The sequence below is a fragment of the Uranotaenia lowii genome, chromosome 3, assembly GCF_029784155.1.
Source record: "Uranotaenia lowii strain MFRU-FL chromosome 3, ASM2978415v1, whole genome shotgun sequence".
Lineage (NCBI taxonomy): Eukaryota > Metazoa > Arthropoda > Insecta > Diptera > Culicidae > Uranotaenia > Uranotaenia lowii.
Genome location: NC_073693.1, coordinates 318,155,052 through 318,166,527, shown reverse-complemented (window position 1 = coordinate 318,166,527; position 11,476 = coordinate 318,155,052). Strand labels below are relative to the sequence as shown.

Here is an 11,476-nt window from a genome sequence, read left to right as displayed (position 1 = left end):
AAACTGTTTTCTACGTTTGAAAGCCTATTAGTTGAGTATCAAATAGGCAAAATTTGGTTTGTATTTAAAAAAATTTTCCTGTAAGAAAAATCGAATTTCAATAGCTTGAAATATCTATTTTTTTCAAGGCTCGCAAATAAACAGCTCTTCTGATGATACCAAAAAGAATTTAGAAGCAAATGGGTTGTTCAATGTGAAAGAACCACTTTTTTTCTTTGTATATGAACAGTTATAGTGTTATTTTTATAGTCATTTAATGATAAATTTTTGATATTTGAAATATAAGGAAATTTTCCAAGAGTAGGCCTAAATTCGAGAAATGGATAGGAACCCTATCAAATCGTTAACTTCGAAGTAAAATTGAAAATGGAACTAGTGGGAGAGCCTAGAAAAATGTGTGAAGGCAAAATTTCATTTGTATTTTGAAGCTGAAACTTTAACAATTATAATAATTTTTGCCCCTAAATGTAGGCAGCATCATGATTCTTTTTTCGATTATAAATATTTTCAAAGTAAAACGTTAAAAATCTAGGTTAAATTGATGAACTAGCATGTGTTAATATTATGAAGGTGTTTTGTATCCTTTATGATCAAAAAAACTAGTTAGATCCGTCAGAATAGAAACTGATCAATGTCACCCCAAAACATCAAATTCTGAACTGAGACGATAACGATTTTTAAATCAAATTTAAAGTAGTCAAATAAATTTCTGGATTCATGTTTTACTTTCATAGGAGTCCAGTACTGGTTTTAAAAATATGAAACATGCAACATTCCCCTTAACAGAAAAAATAATCAAAATATATTGAAAAAAGTGATCAATCTTACCCCGGATTAAGGTACGTCAAACATTGCTTGTGTATAATTTTTAAGAAAATGTCTTAGAATTATGGATGTTGTGTCGTATTCTTATAGATGAAATATTTTCTATTGATTTTGTTATTGCAAAATCGTTTGTTGGTTGGTTTTTATAAACGTTATATTAATCTATGATGGCTCAGCTCACATACAAGCTTTCTTCTCTAATCAACCAACCAGCGAAATCCATAAGTTTAGCTTTTCCATTTCCAACCATCTGCATCATCGCAGAACTTATTATCATTTTAGCAAACAAATAAATGGCGGCGTCCCGACTGTTTCGTATGAATATGTAAAACCTGGCTCATCAATCAACGAGCTTCGCTCGAATGGTCCCGCCATCATTAAGAGGCGACCGGGTTGTGTGAAATTCTTGGATCGATGGTTTGCTACTCAGTCCTACAACCGGATCCACAATGGATCGAAAAGCCGCCTTTGGCCGATGGAATTTTCTTTTCCACCATTGTTGGTTTTTGCTGCTCGGAATGTATACTTTTCGATTTGATTTTCGTAGGAACAGATTCGTCCGAAGCTATCCGATGTTGATTTTTGTAGCACTTCTTCAGTTGGCAGTGATAATCGCGAAGCCGTATGAACTGAGACACTTTATCGAGGAATATATGCTTAACAGGCACTCCGTCAGTACGGTTGTTATAGTTGTTCAGGTTTTCATCGACGAGATGATGTTGGTTTTTAAAACTTACATGGTGGTTTTCAATATGATAAATTTGGGGTGTTATGAGAGACTTTTGAATAAAATCATTACTATGAAGAATCGAATCTGCACTTCCCATGGTGGACCTGAACTCAACTTCAAATACAACTTTATTAATATTGTTGCAACAATCAGTATCGCTATGGGTAGCTTGGCGAGAACAGGAAGTTTACTGTCTTTTGCATGGAATATCACCGTGAACCATTTAATTTATTTCGGGTTGTATCTTCTGGTGGGCCAGTGCTTTATTATTTTAAACCCATTTGTACAAAGCCTGGAGCAATTCGATAAAAGTGTTGGGAAAATCTACTTTAAGTTAGCTTACTTTTCACAAAACTCTATGAATAACGATTGCTATAAACGAATAAGGAAAATTTCTAAAGAGCATTCACAACTGTATCGAAATTTTCTTGATATCTTGAGTCTTTATTCTTTTCAACTGTTGTCCTGGTACATGTTAGTCAGCAAAGGTTTATTGCTCATAGTAATCAATAACCAGAAAAAAAATATATCAGAAGAATCAAAACCATTTTTTCTCCTTTAGATTTTCTACGAGTTCACGTCCGTCTATTTTGCTTTGAATGGGCAAGACTTCAACCGAACGGAGCACATCACTCGATGGATGCTGATATGGATCTACTGCTTCATGATACGTTCCATTGTAGGAATCTGGTCCACCGTGAGGGCAAAGGTGAGGGAAAATCCTCCTCTCGATACAATTAATTCCAAAATTAATTTCCCATCCCCGAAATGTTTGCAGCAATGCAATGTATCCAAAGTGTTGCTTCGAACAACTTTGATGAAAATCGATGATACTCAATTACGAGAAATGGTAGGTACCTTACTACCTGGCACATCCAGTTGAGGCAGTAGCGAGTTCGATAAAAATTGGTATTGCTGATTGTTTTGCATTTGTACAAATTGGAAGCAGCTTCGGTGCCTGCTGGTGCAGTTGAAGCACGAAACCTTTGACGCTCAAATTGCCGGAATAATTGAAATCAGACCCTCCATCAATGTGGATGTAAGTAACATGTCCTGATATTTTAGGGATATTTTATAATTTTGTTGTATAGTTCAGTTTCTTTGTAAAACAACCCAGAACTCTTTTTCAGCTTAAACATTAAAGATGCATGTGGTAATTAATGCTCTACTCCGCCCTTAGATGGGATTACTATTATTGGGATAATACAAAATCAAATTGTTTTTACCGTTTTTTTTGCAAAATGTTTGAAAAGATGCAATTATGGCATGGGTTTGACAAACAGTTATCAAATGCTACAGCAGAGAAAAGCTTCACAGCCCGTTGAAACTTGAAATGTGCTTGAGCCTGTTGAACATCGGAAACAATTTTTGTTTTTGTTTGTAGAGGTTCATCATTCGTCTCCACACTCCGTTCTCCTGCACGCCACCAACAAATATGGTTCTTAACACTCGTCGCTCGAACACTCCGAGTGTTCGCAGGTCCTCCTCGAGCAAAATCCACGTCTCGTGCCGTGCACGTAGAGTCCAACCGGTCTAATGAGCGTCATGTACAGGTTACAGGTTACACAGGTCACACGAATACTGCTCGTCAAACCTATCCACTCGATGTAATTGACACCGACTCTCATATCAGATTTCAGTGATGTGATCGCGAAGGTTACACCAACCACTAACGATGTGTATGGTATTTCAGGCAGGCGAACGGTAGACAATGTGCAACTCGAGTCCCCATAAACCCAACCTTCGGGTAGTGGTCATATCACCTCTGGCCTTACAACTCCGATTCTCTACCTCCCCGTGGTACTAGCTGGGGTGCGAGCAACCTTAGCGGAGATCGGGTACCCAACCCCGGTGGATGCTTTGGTCGCATGTAGAGTTAAATAGGGGGCTCCGTACGCGTCTGTTCTTCATGTCAGGGACGGCGTACGGAGCTCAACAACTTCCGGGTGGTGATCGGGACACAAAACAGCAACATCACGACGCACCTCCTGCGAGATTGTGAGTACAGCTGTGGGCCTTGCGAGCCCATGACTACAAATAAACACAAGCAATGAACAACGAACAACAAATTTCAGATGAAAATCAGCAAAGACCCACGCAACGAAAAGGGACTATCAATTGAAAACTTGGAACATGGAGCTGCTGATCTCTAAATTTCGCGGCAGTGCCCTCATGCTCTCCAATGAATTAAAGAGCCGCGTATGCTAGAAAGTTTCCACAGTACGAACGTACCCAGATGGTCGTGCCATCTATCAGAGCTGCGGCAACACACACGACCTTGGAACAGCTTTTATAGTGATGGGAAAGATGCAAAAGCGCGTGATCGGGTGGTGGCCGATTAACCCACGAATGTGCCGGTTGAGAATCAAGGGTCGGTTCTTCAACATCAGCATCATGAACGTGCACAGCCCTCACTTCGGTTGTACCGGTGACGACAAAGGCGAATTCTACGCGTAGCTGGAGCATGAATACGACCGCCTGCCCAAAACATGATATCAAGATCGTCATCGGGGATTTTAACGCTCACGTCGGCCAGGAGGAGGAATTCAAACCGACAATTGGAAGGTTCAGCGCGCACCTCCTGACCAACGAAAACGACTTCAGACTAACAGATTTCACCGCCTCTAATCGAATGGCCGTACCTAATACCTTTTTCCAACACCACCTCCCACTCAAATACACCTGGAGATCACCGTACGAAACGCAATCACAGATCGACCACGTTTTGATAGACTGTCGGCACTTCTCGAACATCATCGACGTCAGATCATGTCGAGGCGCCAACATCGAGTCAGACCACTGCCTGGTGATGGTGAAGATGCGTCCAAAACTCTCCGTGATGAACAACATACGAAACCGAAGCCCGCCTCAGTTAAATATCACATGACTGAAGTAACCTCGCGGCAGACTACGCGCAATCGCTCGTAGCAGCGCTGCCGGCAGAGGACGAGCTTGATGAAGCCCCTCTCGAGGACTGTTGGGATACCATCATGACAGCCATCAAGAGTGCTGCTGAGAACGTCATCGGTCATGTGGAACGAACTCGACGGAACGATTTGTTCGACGAGAAGTGTAGGAGGGTGATGAACGAAGAAAATGCCGCGCGGACGGCAGTAGTGCAAAAAGGCACCCGTCAAAATGTGGAAAATCACCGACAGCGGGGGTCGCAGCGAGTCCGAATTTTCCAGGAGAAAAAGCGCCGCCTGGATGAGGAGGAGCTTGAGGAGCTGAAGCAGCTGCGTCGTTTCCAAGAAACGCGAGAGTTCTATCAGAAATCCAACGCATCCCGTAAATATGCCGGGATAAGGACGGAGGCATCTTGATGGACAATCGTGAGGTGATCAAAAGGTGGAAGCAGCACTTCGATGAACACCTGAACGGCGCACATGCAGGAGATCAAGACTATGAGGGAAGGTACATCGCCGGCGTAGCCAACGACGCAGAGGAGCCACTCCAAACGATGAATTAAGTTCTCCAGCTGAATAGCAACAAATCGGCTGGGAAGGACGGCGTCGCAGCTAAACTCATCAAAATGGGCCCGGATAAGTTGGCCGATAGTCTACACCGGTTGATGGTCCGGTTCTGGGACAAAAAACAGCTACCGGAGGAGTGGAAGGAGGGGATAATATGCCCCATCTACAAGAAGGGCGACAAATTGGACTGTGAGAACTACCGAGCGATCACTGTCCTAAATGCCGCCAACAAAGTGCCGTCCCGAATCCTACTCTGCCACCTAACGCCACAAGCAAACAGATTCGTGGGAAGTCATCAGGCCGGGTTAATGGAGGGACGGTCAACGAAGGACCAGATCTTCACATTACTGCATACGACATGATCGACCTTGACGAGCTATGGAAAATCGAGGCGACGGTGGGTGAATTCATTCATTCAAATTCATTCAAATCGCGCAGGGGGCTTCGGCTAGGCGAGGGTCTATCTTGCATGATGTTCAATGTGGCGCTAGAAGGTGGGCACGATTTTCAAGAGATCCAGTCGATTTATCTGCTTTGCCGATAACATTGATATAGTCGGCAGATCATCTGCGGCGGTGAACTGAAACGCGTAGCAGGAAGGATAGGGTTGATGATTAATACGTCCATGTCGAAGTACATGCTGGCCTGCGGATCCGAGACCGACCGAACCCGCTTGTCCAGTAATAACAAGATCAAGATCGAAGGGGACGAGCTGGAGAAAGTCGAAGACTTTGTCTATCTCGGCTCACTGGTGATCTCAGACAATGACACCAGCCGTGAGATCCGGCGGCTAATTTGAAAATAAAAAAAGTTAGCATTTTTATCTCACTATCGGTAGACTCCTCGGCAAAAATTTTGATACTATGCTCCCTGTAAAACTGAACAATGTTGTTTAAGACATCACATGTCAAATCCAACTCGAAGAGAAAGAGCGCCAAGACTGCTCGAAGGTCCTAGAGGATTGTCAACGATGTTATGTTTTCAGCCTACAGGAACTGGACTTCGGACAATCAACATGGTTTTTCCCGAAACGTTCGGTAACATCTAATCTGGCAGTGTTCGCATCATTTTGCATATCTAATATGGATTGTGGCAAACAAGTCGACGCAATTTACACGGACATCACTGCGGCGTTTGACTCAGTTAATCACTTAATTTTACTTTTAAAGCTAGAACGCCTGGGATTATCTGAGAGATTTTGTGCGTGGATCAGAAGCTATTTAACAAATCGTCTTCTTGCTGTTAAAATCGGAATATCTGAATCTTCAGATTTCATTCCGACTACAGGAGTACCACAAGGAAGTAATTTGGGCCCTTTATTGTTCACCCTGTTCTGCAATGATATTAATATGCTGCTTTTTGGATGCGGAGTACTTATGTACGCGGATGATTTGAAAATTTTGCTGAAAGTTAACAGTTTGGCAGATTGTCAGATAAATATTCGTACACCCTGAAAGTATGTTGCAAAGTTGCAAACATGGCCAACTTTTCATCATATCCGATTTAAACCGACTTTAAGTAACCATTTTTACAATCGTTTACATATTTGGTGGGAATTGCGATTCGAATTAAAATTGTAAACGATTTGAGCTATCATTTCTAATACGTTGCTATGTTTTCTGGGCTCTCTTTGTGACACATTTCTACCGAAGGGCAAGCCAACTAATGCGTTCATGAAGGCGTAACCAAGGGCGAGGCGTGACAAGTTGTTCAGCATTTTTCAATCTGTAAAATGAGAGGACGTGTTGAAACTCACCGTTCGAATGTTTCGATAGGGCAAAACGTTTTGAGGATTGGAACGATCAACCAGTAGAAATTATCTACAGCAAGAAGCAGAACCAAAACACTGTTTGTTTTACTCTCCACATGCTTCGGTTAATTCCAATTGAACAATAAATCGATGATTCTTGATGACAGGGATGATGATAAACGTGGTATAAATGTCATCATCACACGATAATCCTAAACGACTCAAACTGAAACCAGTTTTAGAATTTTTCGAAACATATTTTTTTTGATTTTTTAGTTTATTTTAAGGATTTGTGATCCAGTTTTTTGCTCATTTAAAAATGAATATTAATTATCTCTCAATATCCATTCCGTTTCACCTTCCCTCATTCCAGATTTTCGCCTCAATCATCAACACATTGGTTCCGCTGATGCAATTTCACCTGCTCGGCGTCGCCCGGAATTAATCAGGTGAATGCGAGTTGCGAGAATGGGAATATCAAATATCAATTTCGCGCATGAATAATTTTTTTCCAGTTTTTCCTCCCGGGCGGCCAGCAGCAACGCGCTGAAACAGGCCAATAAAGTCAAGTTCAAGGGTTCTCATCAGCTGAGGCTGAAGAATTCCACCATCGTCGTTCCCTGGTCCTGGATAAACTGCTGCTGCTGCTGCTTCTGAATGAAACAATCCGTTCGTTTTACCACCGATATTCTGCTGCTAGGATGCTGCAAAACCCCCCAAAGCAAGAAGAGAACCATCTACCTACTCATCTCCTGCCCCCTCAGTCGAGTAGCTTTCGGACTTGTGCCTTGGATCGAATAATCCACCAACAATAGCCAGGTCGGCGCTTTTCTCGAGAACAATATGCAGTTAATGAAGCAAGCCTTTTATTCATATATACATAAAACGATCTAATAAAAGCGGTGCTACTCAGATAATTATGATCTTTTATTAGATTCATTTAGCATAAAATTAACTTCCTTTTGTCTAACGTTCTAGCGTAAGCGCTCTTCTTCGGGCATTGGAGTAGTGCCGTTGTAGGTGTGGATCTTGTGTCGAAGTGTGAGCACTCGTAGAGTTGTGAAGACTGCACAGATTACCGCCCGCTTCAACTTGCCCGGACCATACTTAGTAATTCTTCGGAAGAAGCCAAGTGATGCAAAAGGAAAAGTGCTACCTAGCGGAATTTTTTTTCTGCACCTGTACGCTCGACGCCTTGCACTGTATCTACGCAAAACGATTCGCGGCCACTGGATTTTTATGGTGCCGGGATTGTGGCCAAGCTGATTCATCCCTCGCAGATTAGTTTCCGGCTTGATGCACTTCCTCTTTGGGCGCCAGTAATTGTTGAAGAAGCTCCGCAGGAAAACCGGCAACGGATGGATTGGTTTGCAGTGAACACTAAAGTGGAATGTAGCAAGATCTATTAATTTTAAGGTGATACAAAAATGATTAAAACAATTTGTTATGAAACATTGAGAGCAATCTTGTTAAAAGTGTATAGTACTAATACTTTTCAAAACATAAGAATAAAGATAACATGCTTAAATGTGTTTTTTTTTCTCGAACTCATACATAACCCTAATTCGATTTTTTTTTCTTAACGTTATTGTTCTACTATAATATTAAAATAATTCTTTGCATCTATTTGTAACATCAGGCACGTTACACAACCACTACAGTTTCTTGAATAAGTTTCAAGCAACACCTGGAAGCATCGTCTTATGTCTTAAGTCTCGTGTCTCACCTCTCATGTCTCACGTCTTACGTCCCACGTCTTACATCTTAAGTTTCACGTCTTAAGTCTCACGCATTACTTCTCACGTCTTACGTCTAACGTCTCAGGTCTTACGTCTTATGTCTTACGTCTTACGTCTCACGTCTTACGTCTTACGTCTTATGTCTTACGTCTTACGTCTTACGTCTTACGTCTTACGTCTTACCTCTTACGTCTTACGTCTTACGTCTTATGTCTTACGTCTTATGTCTTACGTCTTACGTCTTACGTCTTACGTCTTACGTCTTACGTCTTACGTCTCACGTCTTACGTCTTACGTCTTACGTCTTACGTCTTACGTCTTACGTCTTACGTCTTACGTCTTACGTCTCACATCTCACGTCCTTCGTCTGTCTCTAGTCTCAAGTCATACGTCTTACGCCTCGAGTCTTTGTCTCGCGCCTCACGTCTTACATCTCACGTCTTAAGTCTGTCTCAAATCTCAAGTCATACATCTTACGTCTCACGTCTCACATCTTACGTCTTACGTCTGCGTCTTACGTCTAACGTCTTACGTCTCACGTCTGAAGTCTCACGTCTGAAGTCTCACGTACTACGTCTTATGTCTTAAGTCTCAGGTCTTACGTTTCACGTCTTACGTCTCACGTCCTAAGTCTTACGTCTTACGTCTCACGTCTCACGTCTTACGTCTTACGTCTTAAGTCTCACGTCTTACGTTTCAAGTCTTACGTCTTACGTTTCACTTCTTACGTCTCACGTCTTACGTCTCACGTCTTACGTCTCACGTCTTACGTCTCACGTCTAACGTCTCACGTCTTACATTTTAAGTTTCACGTCTTAAGTCTCACGCATTACGTCTCACGTTTTACGTCTAACGTCGTAAGTCTCACGTCTCAGGTCTTACGTCTTACGTCTTACGTCTTACGTCTTACGTCTTACGTCTTACGTCTTACGTCTTACGTCTTACGTCTTACGTCTTACGTCTTACGTCTTACGTCTTACGTCTTACGTCTTACGTCTTACATCTTACGTCTTACGTCTTACGTTTTTCGTCTTACGTCTTACGTCTTACGTCTTACGTCTTACGTCTTACGTTTTACGTCTCACGTCTCACGTCTCACATCTCACGTCTTACGTCTGTCTCAAGTCTCATGTCTCTGAAGTCTTAAATCATACGTCTTACGCCTCACGTCTCACGTCTCACGTCACACGTCTTACGTCTCACTTCTCACGTCTCACATCTCGCGTCTTACGTCTGTCTCAAGTCTCAAGTCATACGTCTTACGTCTCACGTCTAACGTCTCACGTCTAACGTCTCACGTCTTACGTATCACGTCTCACGTCTCACGTCTCACGGCTCACGTCTCACGTCTCACGTCTCACGTCTCATGTCTCACGTCTCACGTCTCACGTCTTACGTATTACGTCTTTCGTCTTAAGTTACTCGTCTTACATCTCACGTCTTACGTCTTAAGTCTCACGTCTTAAGTCTCACGTCTTAAGTCTCACGTCTTAAGTCTCACGTCTTAAGTCTCACGTCTTAAGTCTCACGTCTTAAGTCTCACGTCTTAAGTCTCACATCTTAAGTCTCCCGTCTTACGTCTCACGTCTGAAGTCTCAAGTCTTACGTCTTACTTTTCACACTACGTCTCATGTCTTAAGTCTCACATCGTAATTCTTACGTCTCACATATTACGTCGTATGTCTGAAGTCTCAGGTCTTAAGTCTCACGTCTTACGTCTCACGTCATAAGTCTCACGTCTTACGTCTCACGTCTTACTTCTTACGTCTTACGTCTTACGTCTTACGTCTTACGTCTTACGTCTTACGTCTTACGTCTTACGTCTTACGTCTTACGTCTTACGTCTTACGTCTTACGTCTTACGTCTTACGTCTTACGTCTTACGTCTTACGTCTTACGTCTTACGTCTTATGTCTTATGTTGTAAGAATTTATTTTGAATTGTTTAATTTATTATCGGAATTTGTTTCGATTTGACTTAATAACATTTTCCGTACTTTCCAATTCATCTTTGTTCCAACTTTCATTATTTTTGTTGTTTTCCCTTCGGTTCTGTGTAGCTCTTTTTTACCGTTGAACATGACTAGGACCATGTTACATACAGATTGGGATTGGACGCCTTTGATACTTTCTATTACCGGAATATATCGAAAAACTTTCCTGAAAATGTTTAATGCATGTAGACTTTTTAAATAAATCTCTTGTACGGCCTGATTTTCATTTCAAAATTGGTGGTTAATTGTTTAGAAAACTTTTTGATCATGACATTAAACGGCATATGGCAAAGTTACTTGCTTTGAACAAAAACATTCCTTCACTAAGCAAACTATAAACAGAGATCCTGGAGTTGTTTATTATTGCAGACAAAATACCTGTTACCCCGGTGTGCACTTGAGTACCAAAACCAACATGAAATTGAGTGTTCAGAAATTCAAACTTTTTCAAAACAATAACAGTCCGCAAAAAGTTGGATGCAAAACATCCTCTACGATGCCTCTCTGGTCCAATGATGTTTGCAAGAGATCTCACCAGCAAAGTTGTGACTGATTTATCTAGCAATAGTTCATATCGGTGTAGGGGGTGTGGTTACTTGCTTGCAGCAGTGCAATTACCCAGCATGCATACCAACCTCCTCTTGGACGGTAAACAGTTGATGGCATCGAGATAAAATCCTACTAACCTTATATGGGGTACGTCCTACGGAAATCCACGGAGAGGACAACGACGACGAAGTCAACTCGGTGATGCTGGCTGGCGATGATGCTGATGATGCTCAAAGGTATTCTATTTTTGTTCCATTTCATTACTGCTCTAGGTAGGTACGTGAGATGCTTCCGCCCTCTGTCTCGGTCTCCTGGTCTGCTACCCCCGCCTCGTAAGCTGGATTAAGGACCTCCTCCGCCAAACTTCTTCCTTCCAGCCCCATTTATGGTTCATCCACGTGCCCCCGTGAATATTGC

At 42.1% G+C, this 11,476-nt stretch overlaps 1 long non-coding RNA gene across 1 annotated transcript; it reads left to right on the top strand.

The window, feature by feature from the left end:
- Window positions 1-1,268: 1,268 nt before the first annotated feature.
- LOC129756602 (uncharacterized) lies at window positions 1,269-8,191 on the top strand. The gene is made up of 4 exons (XR_008739500.1): window positions 1,269-2,264; window positions 2,334-2,594; window positions 7,152-7,227; window positions 7,294-8,191. It is a non-coding gene; the product is annotated as an uncharacterized LOC129756602 (long non-coding RNA).
- The last annotated feature ends 3,285 nt before the right edge of the window (window positions 8,192-11,476 follow it).